Raw genomic sequence first — 5,574 nt, forward strand, 5'->3', positions numbered from 1 at the left:
AGTTGATCGCTGGGGGTACAGTATTGAATAGTACATCTTGTCCACCTCTTCTCTCTCTTCCTTCCTCTCTCTGTCCCTCCCTCTCTTGGCTACAATTATGTGAAGACTTTTCTTCTGTCATTTCCTTTCACCATGATGGTTCTGCCTTATAACAGCCCTCAAAGCAACAGAGCCAGCAATATACATACTGAAACTTCATAGATTGTAAGCAAAAATAAACCTTTCTGTTTTTTGAGTTGACTTCCCCCTGCCCAGTATTTTGTCACCAGGACAGAAAGCTGACTAACACAAACCACATTTTTCTTTTTCTTCCTGGCTTAAAAAGATCTTTACTTTTGGGTATCTTCAAACTTCACTTTGGTAACCCAAGCAATGTGATGGCCTCTTGATCCTTTTAACTCTTCTTTTGTTATTCTCTTTCTCCTCAGACTCACGTCTCAAGATCATGTAACACACCCCACCTCCTTCTTAAACTGTCCTATTACTGGACTAGTTTCTCCAAAGCTTGGCAGAGATGCTTAGGAAGAAGATAATGTTGTGAAAGCTGAGGAACTGGTTAATATTTGAGTTTTTTATTTCTCATTTTCTTTAATTTTACATGAAAGACTATCAATTACGTGTGCAAAAGGTCCAGTAGAGAATGGATATGTAGAAGAAATTAATGGAAAGTAATTTGTAAATACTTTCCTGTGCTAACCAGGGATGGATCCAGGCATTCTCTTGATTTCTGTCATAACTTAAAGGGAAACTTACACAATGTCTGGAGTCCTTGATGTCCTGCAGTTGAAGGAGGGTTATGTCCTCAAATTCCTTGCAGCAGGAACCCACTTAGGTGGCACCAACCTTGACTTTCAGATGGAGCAATATGCCCACAAGAGGAAGAATGATGTTATGTACGTAATCAATCGGAAGCTATTGCTTGCAGCTCCTGCGATTGTTGTCATTGAGAACCCTGCTGATGTCAGCGTCATCTCCTCTAGCCGGTGAGCTATTCTGAAGTTCGCTGCTACCGCTGGAGCTACTCTGATTGCTGGACGCTTCCTGCCCGGGACCTTCGATAACCAGATCCAAAAAGCAGTCAGGAAGCCATGACTCCTAGTGGTGACTGACCCCAGTACTGACCACCAGCCCCTTACAGAAACCTCTTATGTCAACCTTCCCTCCATTGCTCTGTGCAACACAGATTTTTCTCTGCTCTAATGTGGACATTGCCATCCCATTCAACAACAAGGTAGCTGACTGAGTTGGTCTGATGTGGTGGACGCTGCTCTGAGAAGCACTAAGCGTGTGTGGCACTATCTTCCATGAGCAATCATGGGAGTCTTTTTTTGGAGAGGAGGGGGTATTTCTTTTTTTATTTTACTTTTTTATTTTATTTCTTTTTTATTTTTTAATATTAGTTGCAGTTTATTAACTTTGTATCCCAGCTGTATTCCACTCCCTCATTCCCTCCCAATCCCACCATCCCTCCCTCATCTCCTCGTCCTTTCCAACTCCACTGGTATGAAAGGACCTCCTCCCCTTTCATCTGACCCTGGTTTATCAGGTATCTTCATGACTGGCTGCACAGTTTATTAACTTTGTATCCCAGCTGTATCCCGTTCCCTCATTCCCTCCCAATCCCACCCTCCCATGACATGCCCCCAGTCCACTGACAGGGGAGTTCCTCCTCCCCTTCTACCTGAACCTAGCCTATCAGGTCTCATCAGTACTGGCTGCATTGTCTTCCTCTGTAGCCTGGTAAGCCTGCTCCCCCCTCAGGGAGAGGTGACCAAAGAGCCAGCCACTGAGTTCATGTCAGAGACAGCCTCCGCTTCCCTTGTTAGGGAGCCCATTTGGAGACTGAGTTGCTGTGAGCTACCTCTGTGCAGGGGGTCCAGGATATCAGTGGACTGGGGAAGGGGCATGGGGGGAGATGAGGGAGGGAGGGACAGCAGGGTTGGGATACAAATTGAATAAATTGTAATAAGTAAAAAATATTAAAAATGAAAACAAATTAATGAATCAATACAGAGATAAAACTACTAAAAATTCTTGCAAATAAAAAAAAATCTTCATCACAAAATAAATTAATTTCCTAAAAGCTGAATAAAAAAGTATTTGTAACAGACCCAAATAATTAATATGGTTGAGAGGAAAAATACAAAAGACTAGATAAAAAGACTGAATTTAGTATCAAGAAGAAGAAGAAGGAGAGGAAGAAGAAGAAACAGTTAAAAGGTAGGAAATTTACACTTGGCAGCTTCCTATTTCTCTATAATATAAAGTATAAAAATAACAAAATCCTGCTGAGTATAAAGATTGACTTTGAACACATCACCAGTACCAAAGAAAACTGAAAATTCACAAGAGGGTCACTAACCAGCAATGTAGCTCCAAGTGATGATCCAAACTGAATCTGTCAGTGTCGATGACACAGGAATGGGGGCCTGATAGATGTTGGCAATAAAAAGGCCAAGAAGCTGACATGGCTAATGAGTGAGAAGTTGGTTGATGGTAGTGAGGTCATTCAAGAGACTCCAGAGAAAACACAGATATCAAAGAACAAAAGTTCTCAGAATAAAAAATAGTTATAATAGTTTGCATGTGAACTCTCTGCCATAGGTTCATATGCTTAGCACCTCTTTTGGGGGTCTATGGAACCTCTGAGGAGTAGGTCCTGGCTAGTAAAACTGTGTCTTTAAGGAGTGAACCTGATCTATAGTTTGACCCTGTTATCTGATCTCTCTTTCTCTTCTTATCTGCTTAGATATGAGCAAGGAGATACTTCATGTTCCCCCCGCCTCAGAGTTGCAATTCAAGAGAGACCGTGTTCTCTCAAACAAACCTTCCTCCTAAAGTTGCTTCTTGTCCAATACTTGGTTACAGAAGCAAAAAAAGGAACTAATATAAATGTGAGAAAGCTATGAAAGAACTCTAAAGGATAAGAACTATGAAAAGCAAAGGTATAAAATATTATCCACGCTTATTTTCATCCATTAAAAGTTAATCAACAGAAATATATGTACAACACAAATTACTAGGGTCTAAAAAAACCAAAAGTAGACTATAAATATACTTTTTTTTGACACAATCCATTTATCATTTGGAGACTGATGACTTGTTCAGTATTCCCAGAGCCTTTGTGAAGGTCTGTTACTAATAAAAATAGCTTATTTAAAGAAGAAAGCAGAGACTCCCCCAAAAGAAAATATGAACAAACAATTTGACTCTATTCTAAAAAGACAGCAGACTTCTAACAATGCACAAATGATGCAAAATTTTAGTCAAAACTTATTTTAAAAAGAGAGTAAGATAAAAATGGAAGCACAATCAATTTCCCATTTCATAAAACATTTTACCTTTAAAAACTCTGAATGGTATTTTGAATCAGATAAAATAAAAGGTAGCCCAGATGTGGGTAACAGTCACAGCAAGAAGTGACAATAACCACAGGGCTTCTTTGCAAAATATTATTGTGATTTCTTTTAAGGAAACCACTATTCTCCATCAAAAGGAGAACATGAAGGAAAACAGATATTTTTCCTGCAGGAGTTAGGCATTAAGGGATCAGTGATGGATCTTTTCAGAAGGGCTTCTTTGATATATCTTCAAAATTCTACTTTCAAACCTATTATCCACTTTGATAGAGTTTCTTACATGTGCTTTAGCTAAGCACATTAGTAATTGGCAGGTGGCTAGCAATGTAGTTTTCCAGGAGGCATGCTTAGATTCCAAGCAGAAACTTTTAGTCAAAAGGTTTGGTTGACTCTACTCTTTCTCTCCACTCCACCATTCTTATTCACTGGAGATGGAGTCTCAAGTTCACCCGGAGTCCTGAAGTAAAATATACTTGCTGTTTCCAATGAAGTCTCCACTCCGGTAGACGGTGTTTCACACAAAATGCAGTCTGGGTGACAAAAACGGAACCTTGGCCAAGGCTATCAAAGAAAACGAAATCCAGCAGAAGTCCACTTTTTTGAGTCAACCTGGAGGGCAGTTGTTTGGAATGCGTATATAATGACAAAGATAGAATGCTGGAACCATATGTGTTCTCTCCAGATTTACTGAGGGATAGACAGAGTGAACAGGCCAACACACTGCATTTCCTCATCTTGAACTTTTGAGGGAGAAGGGGTGCTTAACATTCTTTTGAACAGTCACAAAATAGATATAAACAATGAAATCATGTCATCATGTTGCTCCCTGATAATGTAACTATCATAAATTTTCCTAGGAGTGAGGAACAGAGAAGAAAATTAGTGATCAAATACCTGTGTGTGTACATATACTAAATTAACAAATATCTATAGTCAGTAATGGATCGAGGAACTGGTTAATGGCTTGTAATCCCCTGCTGTGAAAAACAGACAAACTTTTTAGTAGAATTTACATTCTGCATTGTGGGAGGTACACCATGGCAATAACATCCAATTTTACCTATTTTTCAATGAAGAATTGTTTTGATAGTTTTCTCAAGTTACATGGATATTGTGTGAAAAAAAAACTATATTTAAACTCAAGTACATTTTTTCCTCTGGTGCTGAAATAGATTAATAACTTCAAGAGTCATGTGTGAGACATGAGTTTAGATGGCTCCTAATCCAACAATCTTCCCCAACAACTGGTCAGTAAATCCATCTCAACATTCTTCTCAACAATCTTGCTAAAATCATATGTCCTGAAAACTGACATCTAAATTCCCCTCAAAGGTAGTGCTCTGCAATTTCTTATTCACTTTCTTCTAAAATAATATTGATTTATTTGTTTAAATTTTGTGTGTATGTGTTTGTGTGCATACCTGTAGATGGGTATGTGTATCACATGTGTGCCTAGTACTTTTGGAGGCCAGGAGATAGTATCATGTACCCTGAAATTGGAGTTACTGGGGGATGTGAGCCACCTGGGAAAGAACTGAACCTATGTTTTCTTCAACAGCAGGGAAAGTTGTTAACCATTGGTCCATCTCCCTAGCACGTTTCTTTTTTTTTTTTTTTTTTTTCAATGCAGTTTATTCAGGAACATTGAACAATCCTCGGACCCCGGGGAAAGCCAGCCCACAGCTTAAATAGCCTCTGGGTAGCCAACCCAGGCATGCCACGGGGGCAATGCAGATAGGTCCACATACATGGAAGCAAACCAGATCCTCAGCCTTAGCCAAATGTGGAATTGTTCATGACAGAGAGCACTCACCATCGGGAAGGTGGAAGGCGGAAACCAGCTCCATCTTTAAGGCATAGCATTCCGCAGCTCTCTACAGTTCCCCCTTTTTGTTTTAGACGCATCAGGCAAGAGTAGAGGTCTGATCTCTGATATTAGAAATAAATTGGGACTTTGTACAGATGTTCATTTAGGTGTCATCCACCCAAAGAGCATCAGACCCGTCCGATACCTTTTTCTCAGAGGCGGGAACTGGGGCATCAACCCGCATGCAATCAGACATGCTCTTCTCTGGGTCCAAAGCGGCTGACCCTGAGTGCAGTGCTTAGCCTCGCATCCTGAGCGTATCATTTTAGCTTTTTATGGTATCCAACCATGCTTGGGGAGAATGTCCTGCTTCAATGGCTGTAAAGGCCTGAATGATCATGGCTGCAT

The 5,574-nt window shown here is 40.2% G+C and overlaps 1 pseudogene; it reads left to right on the plus strand.

Annotated features, from left to right (window-relative positions):
- The first annotated feature begins 756 nt into the window (after positions 1-756).
- Positions 757-1,273, plus strand: LOC110564145 (small ribosomal subunit protein uS2-like; annotated as a pseudogene).
- The last annotated feature ends 4,301 nt before the right edge of the window (positions 1,274-5,574 follow it).

This window comes from Meriones unguiculatus, chromosome 19 (genome assembly GCF_030254825.1).
Source record: "Meriones unguiculatus strain TT.TT164.6M chromosome 19, Bangor_MerUng_6.1, whole genome shotgun sequence".
NCBI classification, from domain to species: Eukaryota; Metazoa; Chordata; class Mammalia; order Rodentia; family Muridae; genus Meriones; species Meriones unguiculatus.